A 14,998-nucleotide genomic window follows, 5' to 3' on the forward strand; every position below is an offset into this window, starting at 1 on the left:
AAGAGCTGAGGTGGGCCCAGGTAACAGGGGGTGTGGCCTAATTGTGGGAGGCGTGGCCATGCCCCCTTTCCAAAAAAAAGAGAAAGCTTTGCAGCGCTGCGCACTGGGGAGGGGGGAGCGCTCTGAGCCCCCTCAGCCCTGCTCAAAGCCAGGGGGGGCATGATCAGTGTGATCCCTCCCCGTGACCACCCACAGCTATAGCGAGTGGCCAGGAAGATGGTCGTGATGGTCAAGACCATCGCGACCATCGGGCTTGCGACGAGACCTTGTGGTAGGGTCTCGTTGCCGCAAGCCCCAGAGAGATTTCGGCTCTAACAGAGCCGAAATCTCTCCCACTGACATCATTCGTGATGTCAGTGGGGCCGCCCCCAAACGGAGGTGTTCACATGGGAACGCCTGCGTTTGGGCAGCCAGTCCCCTGGCCCGCCCATCAAGGGGGGCAAGCTGTCACTCAACATCGACAGCTCGCTCCCTTTGTTGCAAGACCCGGAGCGACAAAGTGCCTGTCGCTATCTGTGTCTCGAGCATGCCCTTGTGGATGTTGCTAATCCACACCCATTCTCGCTGTCCACTCAGCTCCATTGTAGTTTTCCCGCATTCTCCTATGGTAATCCAATCATCTTAATTCCGGGCAATAACCCGGTATTTGGACCTAAACAAAGTCATCTGACTGTCTCCGGTGGCCATTTTCTAATAGACATTATCATTACATTCTGCCATTTTGGCATAGGTTACATCTTATTAATATATATGTTATAATAAAAACATTTATATTTTCACTATCCGAGGAATATATTTTAAGAGACAATAAAACTACAGTTCTAAAATGAGATTACCAAGTCAATTTAAAATACCATCATAATACATTAAAAATGTTAACACCTATAAATATACACAATGTCACAAAAATAAAATATATCCATAATAATAACAGTTAAAATTCCTCTTATAAATATAACATAAAAACAATAATCATTATTCCCAACTTTTTGTGAGGAGGGGATATACGTATATACACACACATTGATTACAAAAATGGTGCAATTTCAAAAGATTAGTTTAGGCCATGTGGGACCATTGTATTTAACGTATATATCCAATACATCTCTTTTTGCAAGAGTTTTTTCTCTCTATCTCCTCCTCTCTCTCCCAATTGTACCAATTCGATCGCTTTAAAGGTTAGACCTATAGGATCTGTATTGTGATATTTCATAAAATGCTTAGGTACCGAATGGTTATCCAACTTGTTTTTAATTGCTGTGAACATGCTCCTGTATTCTTATTTTAAGATTTCTTTGAGTTTTTCCTATATACTTTAAATGACAGGGGCATTCAAGTTGATATATGACCCATGAAGTTGAACAATTCATTAGGTCCTTTATTTTAAAAAAGTGGGAATCATTAAAATTATAAAATTTATTTGTGACTCTGCTTGTGTATTTGCATATATTGCACGTGTTACATTTATAAAAACCTTTTGTGCCTTGTAACCATGGTTTTTTATTTTCTCCCAGTGGTCTCAAAAGGCTTGGAGCTAGTTGATCTTTTAAATTCTTTGCTTTTCTAAATGTTATAAAAGGTTTTTCTGGTAGAATGGAATTTAATATGTTATCGGATTTAAGTACCCCCCAATGTTTATTAAAGGCTTTTCTAATTGCCTTATCCTTACTACTAAAATCAGTTACAAACACCATCTTATCGAAATCTTGTTTTTTAGGTTTATATTGTAAGAGTTCATCCCTGTTTCTTGCATTGGCTCTACTGGCTGCTTTTGTAATTATATCCTCCGGATATTTTCTTTCCCTAAATCTTTCGACGTATGTGTTGATTTGTTCTTTGCATACGTCATCAGAACTACAATTTCTTCTTATGCGGCAGAATTGTGAATAAGGTATGTACGTTTTGCAACTAGTTGCATGGCCACTATTAAAATGGATGTAGCTATTCGTATCCACATTCTTAATATAATTCCGGGTTAATATTTCACCATTTTTACTTTGTATCACCAGATCTAAATACTCAATTTCTTTGCTGCTTATTTTGTAAGTAAAGGACAGATTATATTCATTCATTTGGATATATTCTATGAATTTAGCAACATCTTCCTCCAATCCATCCCATATTATCAATATGTCATCAATGTATCTTGCATACAATATTATATTTTTTGTAAAAGGATGATCCCCATATACATATTTCTGCTCCCAGCTTCCCATATGGAGATTGGCAAAGCTGGGAGCAAAAACAGTGCCCATTGCGGTTCCTTCGATTTGTATGAAGTACTGGTCTAAAAATTTAAAGTAGTTATGACTTAATATGAACTCAATTAATATACATAAAAAATCTTTATGTTGTTCATCTATCATCTGGTCCATACTCAGAAACTCTTGACAGCTTTGTATCCCTTTGGCAATTAGAAAAGCCTTTAATAAACATTGGGGGGTACTTAAATCCGATAACATATTAAATTCCATTCTACCAGAAAAACCTTTTATAACATTTAGAAAAGCAAAGAATTTAAAAGATCAACTAGCTCCAAGCCTTTTGAGACCACTGGGAGAAAATAAAAAACCATGGTTACAAGGCACAAAAGGTTTTTATAAATGTAACACGTGCAATATATGCAAATACACAAGCAGAGTCACAAATAAATTTCATAATTTTAATGATTCCCACTTTTTTAAAATAAAGGACCTAATGAATTGTTCAACTTCATAGGTCATATATCAACTTGAATGCCCGTCATTTAAAGTATATAGGAAAAACTCAAAGAAATCTTAAAATAAGAATACAGGAGCATGTTCGCAGCATTAAAAACAAGTTGGATAACCATTCGGTACCTAAGCATTTTATGAAATATCACAATGCAGATCCTATAGGTCTAACCTTTAAAGCGATCAAATTGGTACAATCGCAAAAATAGATGTCTTGGATATATACGTTAAATATAATGGTCCCACATGGCCTAAACGAATCTTTTGAAATTGCACCATTTTTTAATCAATGTGTGTATATACGTATATCCCCTCCTCACAAAAAGTTGGGAATAATGATTATTGTTTTTATGTTATATTTATAAGAGGAATTTTAACTGTTATTATTATGGATATATTTTATTTTTGTGATATTGTGTATATTTATAGGTGTTATCATTTTTAATGTATTATGATGGTATTTTAAATTGAGTTGGTAATCTCATTTTAGAACTCTAGTTTTATTGTCTCTTAAAATATATACCTCGGAAGGTGAAAATATAAATGTTTTTATTATAACATATATATTAATAAGATGTAACCTATGCCAAAATGGCGGAATGCAATGATAATGTCTTTTAGAAAATGGCCACCGGAGACAGTCAGATGACTTTGTTTAGGTCCAAATACCGGGTTATTGCCCGGAATTAAGCTGATTGCATTACCATAGGAGAATGAGGGAAAACTACAACGGAGCTGAGTGGACAGCAAGAACGGGTGTGGATTAGCAACATCCACAAGGGCTATTATCTAAAATGATGGCACCTGCGCTCTTTGGTGCTATACGCCAGTTCTCAAAATGGCGCCTGAAAAGTATCGCGGGATTTGGCCCCCGCGCATGAGAGGACGGGTGTGGATTAGGTACATCCACACGCGCCAACATCTAAAATGGCAGCACCCGTTGTTTGTGGTGCAGCACGCCAGTTTCCAAAATGGCATCTGTAAAGTATCGCGGGACTTGGTCCACGCACATGCGCAGTCTAGTCATTAATGGCGGCGCCGGAAACACCGCATATGGCCATTTCAATTAACTTCTAAGGGGTATAAATAGGAGACAAGATCACCTAGTGACATCCTCCTGACGAAGTCCAGCCTAGAGAGCGTAAGAGACGAAACGCGTTGAGGACGGGTGACGTATGACGCCAGCACTTTTCTCGAGCTGGGCAGTGGCCCTTAAGATAAGCAAATTTGAAATAATTTTTAATGTAATTGTGATTTTATCCAGGGGTTTATTTTGAGGGGTGTATGTAATAAACTTGTGTCAATGCTACACCATGAGAGCATTTTTCTTTTTTCTATGTATTCCCTCTAAACTCTGAACATATGTAATATTGGTGCCAGTTAAAGAGCGGAAGAACCCTGATACGGAGTTCCAAGAGTGTTTGGTTATATGCACAAATATATAACCCATCTGGTACGGGCATTTGATTATTTTTCTTTTCATATCCACATTAACAAAACTATTACACTATGAGGCGCTATGTTTTCACTTTTTGTTTTACATATATATATATATATATATATATTTGAAGTGGGGGTATGGAAATATCATTGCCCACATGATATTCCCTTGCCGGGCTGCCAGTGTACAATGTGAGTCTGGTATGTACACGCCCCTTCCTCAATTAGTCACGACCCCTTTCTGGAAGCAGAGGAACACCTTCTATAGAAAAAAAATGTTAGGGGTGGAGAGGCGCAACTGGGAATTTTTACCCTGAGCTCCGCAATGTCTAGAACCGGCCCTGATAGCAGTAGATGTAATACACTGTTTGTGGTAGTCTGGAGCTCAGGATATTGCTATCTGTTATAGGGCCTGATTCAGATGTGGACCCAAAGGCCATCACAGCTGCGATGTCTCAAGGATTCGCAATTGAGAAAATATGCTAATGAGACACTTGCCACCCAGTGCTTAGAGACGCCTACTAAAAGCATCTCACATCTGCTTAGAGACGCCTACTAAAAGCATCTCACATCCGCTGCTCGCGTACAAAACCAGAAACAGCGGATACATTGAACGCAGATCAGGCGGCCATCAACCTAAGCTATCGCAGACATAACGGGTCTCCAGACATGCAGAGGGCTTTACTGCTGCGAGCAAGGATGCAGTGGCTAATTTATGGATGCCCAGAAAACAGTGTTTAAATGGTCCCAACATAGCTGCGTTTTTCTAGCCACACCCGTTACCTCTCTCAAATGCTGTGCATGTGTAGAGCAGCTTACACGCATGCGCAATGGCTAACAGTAGCAATCTGCATAAATATCTGCATTGTGTACGCATCTCAATCAGCCCCATAGTGTGCTGGGCATGATCGCGGTTCTGACACTGAAGGATAATAGCACAGGTGGTCTAGAGTACAACACTTGTGATATAGTGTACTTGTGGGCAAACAGCAGTAGGGATCTTTGGAGAAGAGAGTCTCCTGGTCTGACATGTCCTCATGTATATTGGGGAGTAAATACATGCGGCGATTCTGCACATACACAGTAGCACATGTCAGAGGTCAGACCTCTCTTAGCTGAGTCGCAACAAGTCCTAGTGACCACTGTCTTTCTTCTTTTTTCTGGATACTGCTGGAGGGAGGCAGAGCAGGAGTACACTCCTATCAACACCCCCTTGCTTAAGACTGCCTTCAATCACAGGACACAACATGAGCATCATATCACATTTGACGTCTCTTTCCTGCAATAGAAGACAAGGAGGGCTAGGCAAGGACATTTTTTAAAACAAAGCATCAACATTTTAAATATGTTCCAGCCCACATTTCTGCAAAATAAAAAAAATGAGCATGAGAAATTATTCAACTGGAAACATAAACTGCACTAACTAAAACATTCGTCATCAGATACCTGACAAAATGGTCTTATGCAGCAATGTTGATGGCCCTCTAAATCACATTTAGTCGCAGAAACAACAAAAGCAACTGCAGTGGCTCTCCCATTTCCTTCCACCACAGTTGGATACACAACCCTTGATACATTCATGCTTTTCAGGCATTTGTTTTAGAAATCAGGATCAATAGTAGACTGCCACTTCTACCAATTATAGGTTTGGATCATGAAGTCTTTGAGGTATACAGCAAACAAGTCCAGCATCTTCTCACTAAACTTCCTAGGAAGTTTCCTCTTGTTGCTCCTCATGGATCTCCTGTTCCTTGAATAATTCTTATTTTTGCTATTTCACTCTTCTCAGACACACTTTCAGCTGCAAGCATACCCTATGACACAAGTACCCATGACTAAAAGTCATCACTGTTAACACTAACTAAGTTGTGGAGGCCCCCACCAAGCCACATGGAGCCTACCCCCCTCCCCTGCCACACATTAAACATGCACACACACACATATAATATATATGTAGCAAACATATATTTTATATAACATACACACTAACACACACATACAGTATACACACACATAAACACTAACACATAAACAATATACAGTACACACGCTAGCACATATATACACATTAACACATGCATACACACTAACACATACACAGTATACACACACTAACACATACTGTATATACAATACAACATACACATACATACACATATATACACACACATACAGTATACACTCACTAACACATACTGTATATACAATAACACATACACATATATACACAAACACATACATACATATATATAAATAATAAAAAAGTACATATACACACTTACATTCTATGCAGCTGCTGATCACTTCATTAGGCCATGCCCCCTTGCGCCGTAATGCCGTGATTTACAGGTCATATGGGGGTGGGGCTTGTCATTTTGGCTCTGCCCCATCTTGGCAATGGTAAGGAGGATTGGTCCGTTGGGGAGTTTCTAGGTACTGAGAAACCCCCACCTGTATGCTCTAGTGGTGGGGGCCCCGGGACTACCGCCCCTGTCACCCTCCCCTTAATCCGGCCCTGCTAACTGAATGTTAACACTAACTGGACTAGTATCATGAAACACAATGTCCTGTGAAAGTATAAGTTTTCTGTTGTTAATGTCCCATAGACAATAGCCTTTGCTCTGATCACAGTATCCAAGCATGATGCATTCAATGAACTTGAAATAAAGTTTGTGTCTTATTTCCTTGGGTACATGAGCATAAGGTCTACTTCCAAACACATGAAGATGGCTATTATTTTTTTTTTACCTGTCCATCCTTTCAATGGTGTCATCTCCTTGACAGCCACTGAAGGAGATCGATTTTTCAGACAAACGGCTGTTCTTAATGCTTCAGCCCAAAATTTCTTATAGAGATTTGAATCACAGCATAGCTCTGGTTCTCTCAACCATTGTTCTGTTAGTTCTTTCACTGGCGCCTTTTGTTCTGGAAGCCATTTTCTCTTAAAAACATGGCTAGTTCCCTATTCGTGTATTCTCCACCATTATAAGATTTTAGAACATTTAGCTTCTGACCTGTTTGGTTTTTCAATTAGATTCTTGTACATATTGACACTACTTGTTACTTTGCTTTGTTCTTCAAGTATTTAAACATATATCATCCTTGTGGCATCATCAACGAGTATCATGAAGTAACGCCTGCCACTCATGGATTAAACCTCCAATGGTCCCCACACGTCAGTATGTACTAATTCCAATGGCACTTGTGCTCTGAATGTGAAATTAAGAAATGTGCAACATGTTTGCTTGCCTTTCACACAGTTCTGACATGCTGGTCTTTCAGGATTGTCCTTTGACATGACAGCTACCATACCACTCTGAAGATTCTGTACTTAATCATAGCCTGGATGTTCCGCCTGCCTGTGCTACAGTTCCATTGATTGGGTGGGTTCCTCAGCGACCATAGCACAGCACTCCTCAGCATCAAGGGTATATAGTTGTTGGTACCCGGTAGATGTGGCAATAACTGGACTCTGTATCCTCTCTGCTCAAGAACACTCACAGCAACCAGACTGATTCCTAGGTTAGGGCACACAGTATGCCTTCCACATTAGTAACAACTTCCTTGCCTTATAACGATATGCAGTCGGGAAACCGGCTGCCTTAATACCGACAGCCGGCTTCCCGGCTGCTTTATCCCGGCGTGGGATAAATGACCGGCATCTATATCTAGACGCCGGTCATTTACCCGATGCCGGGAGACCGGTGCCCGGCATCCCGATCGAAGTGATTCCGGGCGCCGCGAGCGGACAGCCGCGGGGAAGGAGGGTTAGGTTTAAGGCACCCAGGTGGGACTTAGGGTTAGTCACCCCCCCGGGAGGGTTAGGCTAGGGGAACGGGGGTTAGGGTTAGGCACCCCCCCGGGGGACTTAGGTCTAGGCAGCGGGGAAGGGGGGGTTAGGGTTAGGCACTTAGAGGGGGGGATTAGGGTTAGGCACTTGGGGGGAGGTTAGGGTTAGGCACCCCTAAGGAGGGTTAGGTTAGTGTATACTTACCTTAGGGACGATCAGGATTTCCAGCGCTGTTGGCCTCCCGCTGCCGGGCTCTGCTGATCTGTCGGGCTGCTGCTGCCGGGAATCGAACTGCCGGCCATGCGGCAGCCGGGATTCCATACCGATTCCCTTATAACACCCTGAGCTCCAGACTGTCTATATATATATATATATATATATATATAATTTGCATATTGCTGTTACACCTGTGATATTCCTGTGTCATTTGCCAATTGTTGTTCTACCTGATCCAATAAATCTAAGAACTGATTAAGCTGTACCACATGTGGACTAATCGCCACCAGCACCAATAACATACTTAACACCATATGCATCTTGGACAAGCACATTGTAAGTAAAAAGGAGGGAAGAGGGGAAGAATTGGAAAAACAATTGCGCAGGAGTAAAAGTAGGTCAGAAAATGAAGTCTACTCAGGTAGGGTCTCTACTTCAAGGAAAAGATGGGGGTGCTCCCTAGAGTGTACGTTTATATGCAGCAAGAGAGGGTAAAGAAAAAGACTCCTATGCGAGGCACACCCCACAATTACATACTCACAAGAAATAGAATAGTAGTGTAAACATAACTTTTATTAAATAATCAATAAAAAGAGAAAAAGAGAACATCACTAGAATAACTATCTATGACCATATTACGGAGATAATTGAATGATCAAAGCACTAATATCACACACAGACAAAAAAAAATATTTAATTAAAATTGACGAAAAATAACAATAGTGACACAGGATAGTTATGTGTATAATCTCAGACACTGTTATCGTGTATCCCTATGCAATATGCAGAACACAGATGTATGTAGTCTGTATCTACTGTGATGAATATGGTTAGATCTAAGCAGTAACAGATATAATGTATGTGTTTTAAGTATGGTACCTTGCTGTAATTGCCATATATATATATATATATATATATGTACAGGATCTAAACGTTGTGCAAGCTGCGCTATCAATGCCGCCCACATGTATTCAGAAACCAAAATATTATTCTGCATATAGTGGAAGAAACTGAAATTTATACAAATGACAGTGTATTGTTGTTATCAATATGTATAGCTTGCTACAGTTGCTGCACACATATATATGAATGGAATCTAGTCATTCTGCATGCAGTGGTAAAAATAAAAAAATGGAGATCAATGTGACACCTCACTGTGATAGTCACACACCTATATGCAGAATCTAATAGTGCTGTATGCAGCAAAAAAGATATATAAGTTAAAGCTTATGAGCAAAAATCATACATCTAATATAAATGTCGAACACTAAGTACAGTAAGGGCAATGTCACAACATAGCAAATAAATATTACATAAATTATAAGAAAGAGAAAAGGTGAAAATGAAACTTAAATAAATCTAATATACATTTAGTCTAATACATATATACTAAAAAGCTGTTCACCATCAAACAGAACCATAATCTAATCACAATGGATATACTGGTGATACGAGGCATCACTCTATTATACCAGGGAGAGTACAGGTTCAAATGATATCTAAATAGATTGAAAAATCAGAGTATGTGCACTTACAGGCCAGATTCTGCTGTCCAACGTCATACAATGTAGAGGACGATGAATGAGTTTCACTGTCTCTAGGCACAATTGGAAACAGTGTAGTCTGCTTCTGCTGTTAGTGCCTATAATATCCTGAAATCCCTGTTGCACTAAGCAGCGCAGGGAATCAAAGTAAATGGCAACTAATGAGAGAGCAGAGAGATGAAAAGAGAAATAGTACCTGTCCCTAAATCTCCCAGGAGGTTGATGGTGTGGAGATCCACAGTGCGCACTGGGATCCCCTCAGCTGAAGAACCGACACGTGTTTCGCCGGAAGCAGGCTTTGTCTTTACCTTCTCTTGCTGCAAGCACATTGTACCCTGGTTTAACTATTGTCTTGGAAGACTACTGCTCCCAGCACAATTCACTTGCACATTATAGTGACAGTTTACTTTGCTATGAGGTCATACCCAGCCTGCTGTTGCTGTAACCCCAATACTCTGCCCAGGTGTTAGGATCTGTGTTTGTTGTGGCCCCAGGGTGGTAACAAAAGCAGACTCCGGAACAGATTTAGGGGTCTATTTACTAAGCACTGTTATGAGATGTTTGTTGTGGACCCAGGGTGGTAACAAAAGCAGACTCCGGAACAGATTTAGGGGTCTATTTACTAAGCACTGTTATGAGACAGTGAAAAGTGATGTCTGTGATAAGGTGCCAGCCAATCAGCTCCCAACTGTCATTTTTCAAACACAGCCTGTGAGATGGTAGTTGGGGGCTGATTGGCTGGCACCTTATCACAGACATCACTTTTCACTCTGTCTCATAACACTGCTTAGTAAATAGACACCATAAAGTGAAAAGTAGGTTGTTTAATGTAAGTACTAGTAGACATGTACAAGAATAATACTGATTAACATCTGTGACTGAAGGAACAATAGTGATGCAATGAATGAATGTCCAGATCAGTGACAGAACTAAAATAAAGTCTTGATTAACTGAGGTAACTGTGGAGCTGAAGGAAAAGTCCAGTAAGTGAGTGGTAATAGCTGGGTAGGGAATCCGGGAAAACTGTGATAATAGCTGAAAGGGAAATCAGGCAATGCTGAGACGATGGCTGAACAGGGTTATCCAGAAATGCTGTAATAGTTGCTGAAAGGGAAAGCAGGTAATGCTGGGATGATGGCAAAACAGGGTAATCCAGAAATGCTGTAATAGTTGCTGAAAGAGAAAGCAGGCAATGCTGCGATGATGGCTGATCAGGGTTTTAGCTGAAAACTCAGGTGCAGGCTGCAGTAGGTAATTGGGGAAATGGGTAGGTTTGGGAACTTCAGGTTCAGGGAGGTGTGGGTAGGTAGAAGGAGCAGGACTTGATCCACAGCAGGGAGCAAGGCAAGGTAGAGTGGTGCAAGTTTGCAGGCAGCCAGGGACCGGCAAGGAGCTGAGGTAACACCGGAGCTAAGGTCTGGATCAGGAGCGCAGAGAACTCTCTCATAGTTGATACTGAAACACGTTGCACTGGACACTACAGGGAGCTCTAAACCCCCTTAAGGACCCAGTAGCAGAGCGTGAGTGGCTGGAGTGATCACCTGATGCATCAGGATAGCCCACTGTCACATGACCTGAGGCAAGATGGCCACACCCATGTACCTGTGGTGCTGAGACACTGCGAGACTTACCCTTGCCAGGATGGCCCAATGCTGGCTAACCCCTGCCCATCTCCACGCGCCAGCTCCCTTGCCAGAAGGACCACGCCACAGCGCACTCACCGGTAAGGACCGTAAACCTCCACGATGCGAAACCCTGGTCGTGTCACCAGGGAGGCACATGGATGTCCTTGCAACAGTCTGTTGCTCTCTGAGCTACAAGATATACTACTGGCAGCCCACCCTCACTCACCCAACCACCGTGATTACATACCAAATCAAGATTTCTCCCCATTGGCAGGCACACTTGGGGGTTTTCATTAATAGTGAAGCACTTGTGTGACACAAACATGTACACGACAAGTGCCTCCTGGTTTTACTATATTCTGATAAGTATGGTTGCAGTGGTACATTTAACAGTGGATAAAATAACCCCAAAATTACCTTTAGAACATATTTTAGCCATATTTTAGATGGAAAGAGGAAGCTGAAATGTTTAAGAAAGCTTTTTGTTGTGACTAAAAGTTGTGAGGGAAATATAGTCTCCCTGTAATTAAAAATGAATTACAGAACTTAATTTGGAAATTTACTTTTGATATTGAAAGAAATGTATTCAAAAATGGGTTAAAATGTCTGTCCTGGTCATGTGCAGTCGGTGGCAGACAGTTATGCGCACTTGCTCTTTGTGCACACCCCGGTCACAGCAGCACCCTCCCACCAGTATTGCCCTCTATCCTTAACTCAATTGTCCCAGTGTCAGTGACAGAAAATCCACCAGACTCTCCACCAAGATGCCACTTAGTACTTACCCAGGGTCCTTCTTCAAGGCCTAGTGGCACTGAAACATCGCAATTTGGGCAAAGGTAGGAGACTAGCTGCCTCTGAGCAGCCATAGCTGCAGCCTGGCTCCTGCTGCGTTTGATGGGAACCGACCTCATAGAGAAGAAAGTGACAGTTGGAATTGAACATCGATGTTTTACCATATGCATTTCAACAATGAAGAAGACATACTTATACAGGCATTGGGAATTGTCCAATTCTTCATATATTCAGCTGCAGAACTCCAATATTTTAATGACTTGCCCCAGTTACAATTCATGAAATACTTTTGTTGTGTCATCAAAACACTAAGGGGGTCATTCAGACCCGTTTGCGAGCAAAGGACGCTCGCAAATGGGTCGATGTTGCCCCACTGCGCATGCGCGAGACCTGGATAGCGACGGGCTCTCCATCGCTCCGGGTCTCGCACCAAAGGGGGCGTGCTGTCGATGTTGATTGACAGCATGCCCCCTTTGGTGGGTGTGCCGGGGGCATGACTGCCAGACGGAGGCGTTCCCATGGGAACGCCTACCATCTGAGTCCGGCCCCACTGACATCAGTAATGATATCAGTGGGAGTGATTTTGGCTCTGATAGAGCCAAAATCACTCCTGGGCTTGCTGAAACAAGACCCTACCGCAGGGTCTCGTCGCAAGCCCGATGGTCGCGATGGTCTTTGACCATCACGACCATCTTTTTGGCCGCTCGCATAAGCTGTGGGTGGTCACCCACAGCTACCAAATTTAGCTGGGACGGCCCTGATTCAGAGCGAGCGCTCTGGTCAGAGCGTTCAGCTCTGAATCAGGCCCTAAGGCAGTATCGTTTACAAATATAAGTGTTGATTGTTCCAGGTGTTTACGGTGACCCCGATTTGCCGGGAAAAAAAAAAACCTGAATAGGGTGCAACAATTTTGGATTTCCACATTAATTGGTCTGTAGAAATGAACTCTTCTGAAAGGGTTCATTTATCTCCTTTGCAACTTTTCTGCACTGCCATATGATGAACTGTATGGTATTTTCTCCCAAAAAAGGTGGTTGGGACCACAGCTTTAGTGGTTCTCATAGTTTATTGTGTAGACCAGAGCTCTCTTACACTAGACCCTGCAGCAGGTAGGAACCTGTGAGGGTTCTGTTTTGGGAGGCTGAGGTGGGAGGGGCACAAATGACAAGGGGAGAATGGTGAGCGAGCATATAGTAAGATCGGTGAGGGGGTATGCCTATTTCACTTTACATTTATGATTGGGTGAGGGATGCTCTAACACTTCTTTTTCAAACACAGCCTCAGGGTCTGATACAGAGTTGCACGTGCATTACTCAGAAATAAATACAGCTCTTCCCTTGTTTGCAGACATCTATGTTGCCGCACTGACCAATCCATCAGCATATGAAATTAACCATCATCACTATCAGTGCACATTTGCAACAGCACTACTCCTGGTGCAAGATATCAGTCTGCAATCAGATGGAGCTCTGCATAAGCTCAACTCTGCATCACACGTAATCTATCTACATGACCACATCATGCCCGCAGAACACTTAGCCTAGGTGTGAAGCCAAAAAGTCACAAACATTCACCCACAAGTGTATATGTGACTGAAATATGTATGACTCTGACTTATAGTACGTATGCCTGGCTTGGAGGCACGCACAGTTTGCAAAATGGACTTGTAAAACTGTGAATGTGTTAGAATCCGGAAGAAGCACAGCTCAGGAGCTCCTGATGAGGTGAGCTCTAGCGGCTGTAATCGGTCTCCTGATAACCAATCATGTATGCAGACCAGGGGTCATTGTACTAGGCTGTGTTCTGAATCTTGATTGCTGAAGCTGAGTTCAAAGCCTTGTTGGTTTCTGGACATGTGATGTTTGGCTGTTCAGCCTTATTTAGGGATTTTTCCTCTGACACTCATATGTAGGTTGTAATCAGCATGATCCTGTCAGTCCTGGCATTTCTTGGATACTTGCTCTATGCTGCTTTGTAGAATTCATTTATTTGTACTATTTGGAAGATCTTTCAGCATTTCTCCATAGTTCAGTCACTCTACAGGAGGGGAAGGCAATAAGCAGTCATCCAGCTGCTGTTGAACTACATATCCCAGCATGCCCTGCCAGTTTTAAAATGTCCTAATAGCAAAACTTTGGCAGAGCTTGCTGGGATATGTAGTCCCACAGCAGCTGGAAGGCTGCTTATTGCCCATCCCTGCTCTATGGTTTAATTATGATAATTTCTCCATAGTGCAATCAATCTGGATTATTCATAAGATCTACCCAGCATCTGTCTACAGTTTAATTATCAGCATTTCTCAACAGGACAATCTATTTGGGTTATTCAGAAGATCTGCTGAGTGTCTCGCTACTGTTTAATCATCTGTGCTATTTAGGAGTCTGGAACCCTATCAGTATGTCTCTACATTTCAACTAATCTGGGCTATTCAGAAGATTTGCCCAGCATCTCTTTACTGTGTAAATAATCTGTATTACTTGGAAGATTTATTCAGCATTTGTCTACTGTGTAAATTACCTGTTCTATTTGGAAGAGCTTGCTAGCAATTCTCTACTGTACAATTATCTGTGCTATGCAGAAGAGCTTCTACCTGCTAGCATTTCTCTACTGTGCAAATGATTTGTGCTACTTGGAAGATTTGTTCAGCATTTCTTATCTATGTAAATTATCTGTTCTATTTGGAAGATCATCCAAGCCTTTCTCTTCTGTGAAATAACCTGTGTTTTGAAGAAAACCTGTTACCTGTTAGCATTGCTGCGCTTTGCAAATTACAGTACTTGTGTTATTTGGAATGATCTGTCCAGCATTTTCCTACAATACAATTATCTGTGCTATTCAGAAAACTTGCTAGCATATTCTTCAGTGTAATTGCCAGAG

Source organism: Taudactylus pleione, unplaced genomic scaffold, assembly GCF_031769625.1.
Source record: "Taudactylus pleione unplaced genomic scaffold, aTauple2 ptg000454l, whole genome shotgun sequence".
In the NCBI taxonomy this organism is placed as follows: Eukaryota; Metazoa; Chordata; class Amphibia; order Anura; family Myobatrachidae; genus Taudactylus; species Taudactylus pleione.